Source organism: Asparagus officinalis, unplaced genomic scaffold (genome assembly GCF_001876935.1).
Source record: "Asparagus officinalis unplaced genomic scaffold, Aspof.V1 AsparagusV1_Un162, whole genome shotgun sequence".
Classification (NCBI taxonomy): Eukaryota; Viridiplantae; Streptophyta; class Magnoliopsida; order Asparagales; family Asparagaceae; genus Asparagus; species Asparagus officinalis.
Window position 1 is genome coordinate 131104 of NW_017972428.1, and position 13018 is coordinate 144121.

Here is a 13018-nt window from a genome sequence, read left to right on the forward strand (position 1 = left end):
TTCGTGTGTAGGGAGGTATTTATAGGGGTCTCAGTGCACCACAGTTGAAACGGGGGCAAAATAACCGACCTGATGTTTTCTCTTTGGCCGCTGCAGTCTACACTGCCGCGGCTATTGGCGCGGCAGTATAGGCTGCCGCGGCCAAAGAGACAGTTATCAGCACGTTCCATCGTGCTTAAAATCGTTCTCCCACGACCTTTAACCACTTTTTTCGTGGTTTAACTGCTTGTCCACGTCAGCACACGTTCTGTTTCTGGTATGCTGCCACGTGGGCCTCAAAAATCATCATATAACTGTTTCGTAACTGCTGCAACACTCCTTTAACATAGCCGCGGCACCCTAGTTAGAGAGGAGTCTGGGACACTTTGGATATGATAAGCTTTCCTTGCAATTTCTCCAGTGCTTTGTTGAGGAAGTTGCGTAGAATGATCTGTGAATGGCTTCAATCCTTGACTTCTTTATCTTTTAGTCTACTCAGTGCTTTGTAGAATAGCTAAAATTCCTCCGGTACTGCGTTTATCGCGTGGCCGTTGTCGAAGTCTTGAATCAGAACTGTTGTTGAAAAATGGAGAAATAGTTTATACTCATATGCTCTATTGGAGTGTTCGGGAAACAGTTTAACCTCATATACCCGTTGGGAGGTTCATGGAGATGTAGTTTATACTCATATACTCATCGGAGTGTTTGGGAAACAGTTTAACCTCATATACCCGTTGGGAGGTTCAGGGAGATGCAGTTTATACTCATATACTCATCGGAGTGTTCGGGTATGTGTTCCAAATACAGCAGGAGATGTATATGTTCAAACGTCGAAGAATTATCGTGCATGCACAGTATTTATACATGCCAGAGTGAACCATGGTGTGTTAGCTGCCGCGGCAGCTTACACTGTCGCGCTTTAGCGCGGCAACATAGACTGTCGCGCTCTCGGCCAGTCAGATTTATAAGACTGGTTTGGGCTGTTTCGGGTCATTCTTCCCCGCCTCTTTGAGTTCGAAACCTTCTCCAAAATCCTATAAAAGGATTTTTCTGGCTTTTCCCCTTTCCACCTCGTCATCTTTGGGCTATTTTCTGTTCGAACGGATCTGAGGTTTTGAATTCTAGGGTTTTGAATTCTCTTTGATTTTGATCTCTTCCTTTGATCAGACTTGATTTCCTCCAACCCCAGGTAAAAACGGCCCCTACGTCTCGTGCTTTAGGGTCCGATTTCATTTTTTTGTTTGGGATTTCACAAAAACCCTAATTTTCTTTGCTTTTCAGGTTGATTTCACCATGTCTCTCAAGAAAGTTCGTGCTCCCAAGGGTAAATCTGCAGTCCCCGCATCTGAAGAGACGGAGGCCGCTGCCGCTTCATTTGGAGGTGAGTTTTCAACACTTCCCCCCTTTCAAAACTACTGTTTTTGCATGTATAACCTCGTTTGCCTCCTTTGAGAGGCATTCGAGAAGAGTTGACATCCTCCATCGAGAGGATTGACGCTTCAAAACACATATCTTATTCAATCAAGACATGTACCACAGTCAAGGTGCGAGTTCTCGTCGAACTTGTGCCTTTTCAAAATCAAAGGCCGCTGTTTAGTTACCGCGGCAGTACGTGCTGCCGCGGCTGAACGCGGCAACATACCCTGCCGCGGTAACGCACGACAGTAAATGGTGCCGCGGTCACTTAGAGCGAGGTTTTGTTCTGTTTAGCCTCTTTTACACAACTGTTTTCCAACTTTTCTTTGTAGTCCCCTTTCCCTCTGTGGCCTTCTCTGATAGAGAGGATCCAGGCCAGAGTGGTACTCTTCACGCCTCCTTTCGCGGCGACTTTCTGGTTAGAGAGGCTCGCCAGTTTAGTGAAGACTGTGATAATAGTGTTCCAGAGTTGATTCGTGAGGGAGGTCGTCGCACTCTGCGCGCTTTGCTGACCGACTCACCCTTAACTCCAACTAGAGATTCTACCGAACCGTTGAAGAAGCCTGACTATCTGTTCGGAGATTCGATAGAAGATCCAGACAATCTCTGCCGTGGCTCTGAAATTTGGTTGAATGAGCATGAAGGTGCTTTTCTATTTCTTCCTCCATTCCCTCGTCAATATTCAATTCTGCAATTAAGGAATCTGGCTGTTTCGAGAAAAATGGCGTGGCATCTAACAGAAGACCATGAGCATATCCATTGTGGATTTATTGGCAAAGATGTCAGCGCTCCTGGCTCCACCGGCAGGCATAATGTCCGTGGCCTTCACCCAGGGATATTTGGACCAGATAGCGGGCCTCAGAACGAACTGATGATAAGGGCCAATACCGTAAAGAATAGGCTCGCTCGGGTTGGCCGAGAACTCCCCATTCCGAAATTTAGATGTTATGGATGGGTTCATTCTCTTCCCGACAAATGGTGGGCTAGGATGACCAAGTATGTACTCAATCGTTGGGATCAAGAGTTAAGGAATTTGGGGTTATATGCTCCGATCCGAGCCAGCATGCATGGTCTTCCAGTCAGCGTAGATCATTTCCTTGCTTTGTTTGAGTCTTATATTCCGGAGGCCAATACATTTCTTACCAAGTATGGGGAGTTAGGGCTTCCGCTCCACGAAATGATGCAAGTATCTGGACTGCCATTGGGGAACACTCCTTATCAAGAATATTTTCCTAACAATCGTCAGCTCATGAAGATGAAGAAGGCTGGCTCTCCTGCTTATGACATACTCTGGGAATTAACTTGTCACTATCAAATAGCGATAGCCAAGATTGAAGTAAAGAGTAAGAAGGCAGCTCGAGTCAGTTTAAAACAGTTCGCTGACTATTTGTTTCAGAATCTCGAGAGCCCGACCGGTGAAGCTGTCTGCGAATCACCGATTCTGACCCCTTCGGACGTTAACAGGCTAATTACGAAGATTAATGCCCAATCTTATAGAACCAAGTCATCTGAAGGCGGTTTTCTTAAGGGCACTAAATTCAGCACTTTCTTATGGCAAGCCACCAAGAGAATGAAGCCTGCGACTCTTCTTTCTGGTTATCTGGCCATATGGCTAAAGAAATGTGTAGTGCCGCATCAGTCTTCCGAGGCGCTTCCTCTTGAGGTTCTTCTTCCCGCCGTGCAACTAGCCGTTGGAGGTAGGTTATCCTTACTCTCCGCTATGATCGCTGACCTCCATAGCGGTTTGCGTAACCTATCTACCACTTTTACCAAAGTGGGTGCTGAGCCTTCAACTAAAATTCCATTGTCGAGCGTCGAACTGCCGTACACATATTTAATGGCGTGGCTAGTTCTCCATCGAGCGGACATGATGTCAGCACCTGACGCGTCTGATCCAGAAATCCCCTTGTTGCAGCTCTTAGAAGGATGTAAGTGGTTATATCCTTCCCGACCGTGGATTGACCGGGTGAAGCAATTCAAGAATGCCAAGTGCTGGGAATTTTACAAGTGTTTCCCTCAGTTTTCTGGTGCCTATAATGATACACTCGTTGACGAGGAAATGCCTGGAGCTAACAGGACTTCTCTCGACGTGGGTAGCTTCCATTGGCTCATGAACATTCGCCCATGCTATAAAGTTTTTCGGTCGAAGAACCTTTGCAGGATTGAGCCTTATTTTCCTTGCCGTTTTGCGCGACAATTCGACTACGGTCAACTGTACGTCGGGAATCCTAACAAATGGTTGATAACCTGCGGGAGCCTCATTGATGGAGTACGAGCTTAGTTCTGGAATGTTGCCGGCTGTACCGGAGCTCAGTTTAGTCTGCCTGTTGCTGAGCCTGAACTCCAAATGACCTTTGTTTATTGCCGGTGGATTTTAGCCGCCAACACTCCTCTTGCGAAGAAGAAGCTTTCCGAACTAGAATCCGAGGCCGTGGTTCGGAGAATTGTATCTAGAAAAGGAAAGGAACCTGCTACATCTTCCCGCAAAGGAAAACAGGTAGCTGATTCCGAAGAAAGTGACGACTTTGAAACATCCAGTGAAGAGGGTGAGAGTAGAGATGAAGCAGAGGCTGATATCCATCTGTCTCCCGTGGCTCATAGGACTCGTCGAACTTCTTCACCCAAATCACCCGGTGCTCCTTCTAAGGGTATTCGAATGATGGAGAAGAATATTCCCTTATCGTCTTCTAACAAGATGACAGTCAGATGGTCTGCGCTTGAAGAGGAAGAAGAAGAAGAAGAAGAGGAATTTTTTTGAATAAGGCGTCGCATTTATTCTTTTATCATTGCAGTTGAATCAGAAGAGGAAGGGGAAATCGTGCCCAAGCCTTCTTCTCCGGGTTTAATGGATGTTGATGAGTCCAGCTTCACTCAACAGGTGCAAAAAGCGATGAGTGAAGAACCCCTCAATGTGGACACTGCCCCTCCTCCGGCCACTACATCGACCTCACCAACTGCCGACACAGGTACAGATGTTTTCTCATTTGGGGGGCATTTCCGGGAGATAAGTGAATCGGAACATGTTCCTCTCCTACTAACTTGTGTGTTTTATCTTCTTTTAGTTAAACTAAAGGAGGTGAGTGCGGGTAGTAGCGCTGCTAATCCCGCAACTATTGTTGAAGGTAATCTCACTTTATTTGTTTTGATTCTTTCATATTTCTTGCATATATGTTGACGGATTCTTCTGCTTAATAGACCTTCCTGTCAACGAACCGAAAGACATAGAACTTACCCATGATATGGGTATCGGAGATTTCGATGAGCGAGACTTCGATCTTGACATTTCTGAAGATGTACACCAGGAGATCTCCGATATACTATCAACTCCGGTTCCATCCGCTACTGCAGGACCAACTACGCGAGTTGATTCAGCTGAAGTAGGTGCATCCAAAGGTATACCCTTTTAGACTCCAGTTTTCAACTGTACTTTCATCTTTTATTGTTCTTGGGGGACTGAAATAAGAATTTTAGACGTAGGACCAACCAACGAAGTTGATGCGTCTACCGTCATTGGTGAATATGATCAACCTGAAGGTTTGGGTTTCTTACTTATGGCAAGTCCCCCAGCTGAAGTTGAACCACCAACCATTGCTCCTTCGACTTTCGCTATTGTCGAAGCTGAACCTGTTGTGCCTTCTGCTCCAACTCTAGTGGATCATGAAGTAGGAGGGTCGAAGGCTACAGTGGAAGAGCAACCTCCTGCTACTTCGGCTCAACTTGGTATGTCTCATCTAGTTGTGCTTCGAAGTTAGATTAATATTTGCGGAGTGTTTATTCATCCTTTTCTCATTGACAGAACTTGTTCCTCAAGATCTTGTCGCTCTGGATCCGAAACCATCAGGGGTTTCAGGTGAACAATCGTCTGGTGTAGTGACTCAACCGACGAGCGTTATTCCTGACAAGAAGGCACAAATAAAGGTAGACATGTATCGTGACTTGGAGTCGCGTCGGGCAGAGATAGCTCATTTAGAAAAGCAACTTGCCGAAGCTAAGGATGCTTGTGAATTTTTGGAGTCTGATCTAGCGGAGGTAACTCAAGCTGAGGTGAATACATTCCGGCAACTGAATCTTCAGGACAAGATTTTTGCTGACAAGGAACAAGAAGCCGCCAAAATCCGCAGCATCGATGAAAGGAAATTTAAAGCCAATCTGATACCTGAGCTCGAACTGGCTTATGCGACAAGGCTTTCCCAATTAGAAAATGAACTCCGCCATTACAAATTATTGTAATTTTGAGAACATAATTTATTTTTTTATGCTGTTTTGTTTGAACTCTTTTGGTTAATACAGTGAACTTTCTTGTTTATTGAGATTTTATTATGATTACTCATTCTTGTTTAGAGTAAATAATCATAATACTTATAGGATTTTTGGCAAATCCTCAGCCATCAACGGATTTGATATGCCTTTACCGATTACCGTTTGAATCGGGCTAGTACGTGAATTATCTAAGTCCGTTTCACATATAACGTTGCGCTAAAAGAATTAAACTCTTTTTGACTTTGAACTATCATATTGAATATGTAGGATACATGTGTTAGATGTAGGCTTATCTCTAATAAGGGATAGAGATAACTTCCCCCATGTGTGAACAACATGGATTTTGGAATGAGAGTAGGTTATATTTCCTATACAGGAAAATGAACCCAGAATTGGAGAGAAAAAGAATTATATATTCCATTTCTCAATCTCTTGTTTGTTGGTAGAGATAAACCCGGAATCGGAGAAGAAGAATTTTATATTCTATCTCCTGGTCTCTTGTTTGTTGGTAGAGATAAACCCCGAATTGGAGAAGAAGAATTTTATATTCTATCTCCTGGTCTCTTGTTTGTTGGTAGAGATAAACCCAAAATCGGAGAGGAAGAATTTTATATTCTATCTCCTGATCTCTTGTTTGTTGGTAGAGATAAACCCAAAATCGGAGAGGAAGAATTTTATATTCTATCTCCTGGTAAAAAGGAAACTCAAAGTGGAATCTCCACTTAGAGAATCTGGATTGGTTTGAATAATCCTAACTGTCATAATGTTTGATTACTCAATTCAAAAGTAGACCCTTCGTTCGTAAAATGAATCGAAAGAAGATTTTGGTTGTGGTCCTAACTGTAGTAAGGTTTGACCAAGTGGGAGTTTTGAGACGATCCTAACCGTAGGAAAGTTTGATCGCTCGATTTGTGGGCCTCTCGTTCATTAAAGGAATCGAGAGGGGATTTTGGCTCTGGTCCTAACTGTTTAAATGTTTGACCGAATGAGGGTTTGAGACGATCCTAACTGTTTAAAGGTTTGATCGTTCAGTTTGGGGACCTCTCGTTCATTGAAGGAATCGAGAGGGGATTTTGATTCTGGTCCTAACTGTTTAAAGGTTTGACCAAGTAAAAGGTGAAAGTTTGAATGATTGTAATCCATGACGTATTTTGGTGTACTTTTTGTCAAACGATTCGATCGATGAGAGATTTTGTGAGGAAAGATTAATTGTTTACAAATTTGAATCTCGTCTCAACAAGAGTTGTAAAAGAACTTTGTGATAATCAAACAATGAATTATTCAAATGACCAGCTTCTCATTTAAAACAGTGAACTGATCTCGGGTTATCCTGAAATATCCTATATAGGATTCTCTAGGAACTTCCCGCTTTACATAGGTTATCCTGAATATATTACGGATAATATTTTTTCAGGAACTTCCCATTTATTGGCATCATCAATTTGTTGCCATCTTGGGTAACCAGGCGATATGCACCGTTCGAATAGACTGTTTCTATCACAAACGGTCCTTCCCATTTAGGTTCAAATTTGCCTTTCTTCTTAGAAGTGAGAATCATAGGTCTTCGAACGGCGAGAACTAGATCTCCTTCTTTAAAGCTTCGTCGTCGGACCTTTTTATCGAAAGCCCGAGAAATTCTAGCTTGATAAAACTCGATTTGTTGTTGAGCTTCCAAGCGTTTCTCATCTAACATCTCTAATTCCTCAAGACGTTTCTGATGATGTTCTTCCGTCGTCATTCCCGTTACGAGAGCGATACGGAGGGAAGGAATCTGTATTTCCAAGGGGAGGACGGCTTCACATCCATATGTTAAAGCATACGGGGTGGCTGCGGTAGGCGTGCGGACGGTCATACGATAAGCCCAGAGAGCTTCGCCGAGTTTGTCGTCCCAATCTCGTTTATTGGTTTTCACCAATTTTGCCAGAATTTTGATGATAGTCTTGTTAAAAGCTTCGGCCAATCCGTTAGCTGTAGGATTATAAGCAGTCGATGAAACGTCCTTAATCCCGAATTTACCGCAGAATTTGATAAATGCGTTGCTCACAAACTGAGGACCGTTGTCGTGCACTATTCGCCTTGGCACACCGTACCGATATATGATATGGTGTTTGATAAATTTGATCACATCACTCGTCTTCACCTCTCGGAGTGGAACTGCTTCTGCCCATTTCGAGAAATAATCGGTGATTGCCAGAATGAAACGGTCCCCTTTAACCGAAGGTGGAAAAATAGGACCTACTATATCCATTCCCCAAGTTTCAAACGGCCACGATGTCGCCGAAGGATGCAGATATTCAGGGGGTATGTGCATATAATTTGCATGCAATTGACACACTACACATTGTCGTGCGTAATCGACTGCGTCTTTCACCATAGTTGGCCAATAATATCCGATTCTCCTAAGTCGGTCGCAGAGTTTAGGACCGGGCTGATGTGCACCGCATATCCCATTATGTGCCTCTTTGAGTGCTTGTTCCGCTTCTTTACTGGATAGACAACGAAGTAAAAGACCATCATACGATCGTCGATATAACATTTGCGCTGTGGCGTTGTAATAAAATCTCGGCGCTCTTCGCCGAATCGATTCCCTTTCTCTTACATCTTCAGGTAATATACCATGTAAGACGTAATCGATAATGGGAAAGCGCCAATCTCGAACTTCGGGTTCAACTCCAGTTGAGTATACTTCTTTAGCATTTGAATTGTAGATTGGAACAATGAGCTGGTGAGTCCTCACTGTAATCAATTGTTCTGTTTCGGGAGGTTGAGCCAAGGATACTGACAATGCTGCCAATGCGTCTGCGTATGCGTTTTGGAGACGCGGAACGTACTCGATGAAAAATTCTTCAAACGAGCTTGCCATCTCAATGGCCACCTGGTGGTATGGAATCAGGTCTCGATTTCTGACTTCATACTCTCCTCGTATTTGATTAACCACCAGTTGAGAATCTCCAAAAGCTTCAAGGTATTCGACCCCCAGCTCTTTGGCGAAATTAAGTCTGATTATTAATGCATTATATTCAGCCACGTTATTAGAGCATGGTTCGGTTAGTGAATATGCTCTAGGCAAGACGTGCTTTTCCGGGGAAACTAAAACGACCCCCACTCCTGAGGAGATTTTAGAACATCCGGGTGCACTTGCCACGTTGGTTGATCGGGAAGCCCCATCGAAGTACAATTGCCACACTTGTTGATGTGAGGTGGTATTAACTTCGTGAGTTTCATCTGGCAGGTCGTCGTACAATTCGACTACATCCTTCGTAGGGTTTTCTGCCAGAAGGTCGCAAATAGCTCGTCCTTTAACAGATTTCTGCTGTTTGAAGTACAAGTCATATTGCGATAAGAGTAAAGCCCATCTGGCCAAACGCCAATTCATGGAAGCCGGTTGGGTCATGAACACTCGGACGGGATTTATGTTGGAAATGACATAAATCGTCTGTCCGACTAAATAATGTCGCATTTTCTGAATCGCGAATACCAAAGCGAGGCATTCCTTCTCAATCATCGGATAACGAGACTCAGCTCCTACCAATGTACGACTCAGATAATACACAGCTTGCTCGTGACCGTTATCGTCGTCTTGTGCAAGTAAGGCACTTAACGAATGGCTCGTCGCTTTGACATAAATCAAAAACGGCTTGCCCGATTTCGGTGCAACGAGAATAGGTGGATTCGCTAGATATTTCTTGATATCTTCGAATGCCTTCTGACATGCTTCATCCCAAATGAACGACACGCCTTTCTTTGCGAGTTTGGAAAACGGTTGACATTTTCCGGACAAGTTCGATATAAACCGACGGATATATGCTAATCGACCTTGCAATCCTCTGAGTTCTTTAAGATTTCTTGGAGGCTGCAGTTCGTTTATCGCCTTCACCTTATCAGGATCAATATGAATACCTTTTGTGGTGACGACGAACCCAAGAAATTTACCGCTCGACATTCCAAGGAAGGATTTAGTCGGGTTCATCTTTAACTGATGAGTTCTCATAAGTTCGAACATTGTCTTCAGATCGTTAATGTGGTCGTTTTTATCACGACTCTTAACGACTAGGTCATCAACGTAGCATTCGACTGTCTTCCTAAGGTGTTCTTGAAAGATCTTCGTCATCGCCCGTTGATACGTAGCACCGGCGTTCTTCAAACCGAAAGGCATAACGGTATAACAAAAGACGCCAAGAGGTGTTCTGAAAGCTGTATGCTTTTCATCATCCGGATGCATCTTGATTTGATTATACCCAGAAAATCCATCCATGAACGACATTCTTTCAAACCCGCATGTGTTGTCGATAATGACGTCCGTAATCGGTAGGGGAAAATCATCCTTGGGGCATGCTGTATTCAGATCTCTGAAGTCAATACAGATTCTGATTTTTCCGTTCTTTTTGAGGACTGGAACGATATTGGCCAACCATTCAGGATGTTGTTCCTCTCTGACAAAACCCGAGTCAATTAGCTTCTTAACTTCAGCTTCTATTGCCTCCATAATTTGCGGACGAAACCGTCTTTGTTGTTGCTTGACAGGTTTAGCATCCGATTTTATGTTAAGGGTATGCATTGCTACATTTGGGTCGAGTCCTGGCATATCTTCGTAGTTCCATGCGAAAACGTCGATATACTCTTTAACGAGGGCAATTAATTCCTCTTTTTCGTCTGGCGGGAGATCACCGCTGATAAATATAGGCTTCGGATTATTTTCGTCACCCATATTAACTTGAACCACTTTATCCTCGGTAGGAGGTTCTCTTTGCTCAAATCGATCACCGTATTGGATATTCATGTAATGCATCCATGGATCTTCCCAAACAGGTAACTGATCGTCTTCTTCTGTTGTGGAAGGGTCAACCGTCGCCATGTTCGACATTAGGGATTTGAATCTTTCACCAATGCTCACGTCAGAATCCCAATTTGAAGTATCGGATGAATGTCCACTCCTGTCTATTAATTGGTTAATAATCTGTTGGCCATAATCGTCTTCGGATGAATCATAACCCAGACCTCTATTACGACTGTAGTAATTATCTGGTTTTCCTTTTGGTACATAGGTAGAACGGGGTGGAACCCTAATACCTTGACCAAAATAAAGGCCTTCACCAAGTGAAAGGTCATAGCCTCGACTCATCATATAATCATTCGCTTGAGAACTATACCGAGAGAAGTGTCGCCCGGGTTTTTCTTCATCCGAATTACTATCTAAGAAATGATCTGGAGTGGGGGATGATTCCCCTTTTCCAAAGATTATCTCTTTTTCACCCCCTGCCTTTGCGGGTAGGATCATAGTTGTTCCAGATGAGCTTTGGAGGTGTTTCGTCGCCGTACAAGACGAACGAAGTGGCATATGTAGACTAGAGTCGTCATACAATTTCTGCATTACGTCATCTAGACAATGCGAGTACTCTAAATCATGGTTTATTATTTCATCGGCAAGCTGCCAGTTACAACTTTCGTCCGACGATTCATCACCGTCAAGATCGATTACAAGAGGTTCAATGTCATTTAGTACAAGACCTTCACTATAATCGAGCCCGGCTTCGGTATCAGCTTCTTCTCCGCTGTCCGTGCCATGGGCCGATGGTTCAGTTTCGGACTCAGCACCATAAAGAAGGGAGTCAGTAAAGTAATTTTCTAACCCCTTGAATGGTTGCTTATCCGCGACCACCGTCTTGACCTCCTCATTAGTGTCAACATACTTCAAACACTGATGGAGGGTGGAGGGAACTATAAGATTACCGTGGATCCATGGGCGACCCAACAGTAAGTTATAGGAAGTCTCCGCATCGATCACATAGCAGGTGACTTCAGACTTCAGATCTCCGAGTTGACACTTCACCCGGATTTTTCCCAACGGTCGTGACCCGCTTGTGTTGAAACCATAGATAACCGTTCCAGTGGAGGCTAACTTGCTGGCGGGAATTCCGAGGTGGTACATCAACCGAAGTGGCATGATGCTAACAGCGGAACCCGGATCAACTTGGATCTGGTTGACAACGCTCGAACCGATATATCCAGTAAAATATAACGGTCTATCATGCTTTGAATTCCTGACTTGCATGTCTTCTTTTGTGAAAGCAATGCAAGGAAATTTGGTGGCTGCCAGATTGCAATGCTGCACTGACGATTCTGGCTCTTCAGGAGCTGGCTTGACCTGAGTTAAGATCAGAATCAGCCAAAGCTTTTTGTAAAGCTTCCCTGGTTTCTTTCGAGAGGCGCAACAACTCGTATAGCGTAATCCTTGCTGGGATATTGGCCAGCTGAGCCATAACGTCGAAACGATATGGTGTGTTCGAACTTTCCGGTTTATCTCGTCCAATTGGTCGGCTGAAACGAGACTGCTTCGGAATTTGAACCTCTTTATGTTGGAGTTCTTTCTCTTTTTGCTTGGCCGGTTGTTGCGGCTTTTCAGCAGCTACTGGAGGAGTTGTAGCTATTCTCAGCTCTTTTAGAGTTGTAGCATTTGGGTTAGAGGTCTCAGGATATTTATAATGATACTCATTCCCACTTCTTGTAGCGAAAACTTCCTGTTCTCCATCAGAAAGTGATAAAGCTGCTATCTCTTCATCGTTCTTCTCAGGAATCGCCGAGGCTCCATAGCAGGACTTCTCCTTTCCCTTGCCTTTTGACCACTGTTCATCTTCAAGCAAATCCGGATGACCCCAAAGGATTTCGCCATTGGGGGTTGTGTGAGATACAAGCCCCTTTTGGCGCTGTCCATGAGGATCATCGTTGATGGTTTACATCTTGACCTTTGATACTGGTTCGGCTTGAAACCAGGACAAAGGAACTGATCCGAAGCTAATTGAGACTGCGTTTGCGCCTACTTTCTTTTCCTTTGGCTTCGGTGTCACAATACCAACATCAATTAAGGTTTGTATTTTGTCTTTTAAGACATAACACGTCTTAGTTGGATGGTGGACCCTTCTGTGATATGCACAGTATTTCGGGTCATTAATCTTCATTGCTTCTTCTTGGTTTGTGACCGGTGGAAGCTTGATCTTGTTATTTTCTAATAAGTATTTGAAGATGACTGGAACCTCATCATCTTTGAAAGAGTATTCCTTCGAAAATCTAGGCTCAGAAGTCTTGGGCTGCCTAGGGGGCTGCTGATTCTGATTTGGCGCCAGTTGGAAGGATGACTGCTGCGGTTGTTGTTACGGCGGCTGTTACGACGTTTGATGTGCGTCTACAGCTGCCGTGGACCCTCTTCCTCTGCCTCGAGGATTAAAGTTCTGCTTTTGATTATTAGCTGGTGGCAGACCTCTCTCCAAGTTCTTCCTCTTGAGAAAGCGTTCAGCCTGTTCACCTCTCACCTTCAATTCTTTCCAAGTTTTAGAGGGCACAACCCCCATGACCTCTAATACATCCA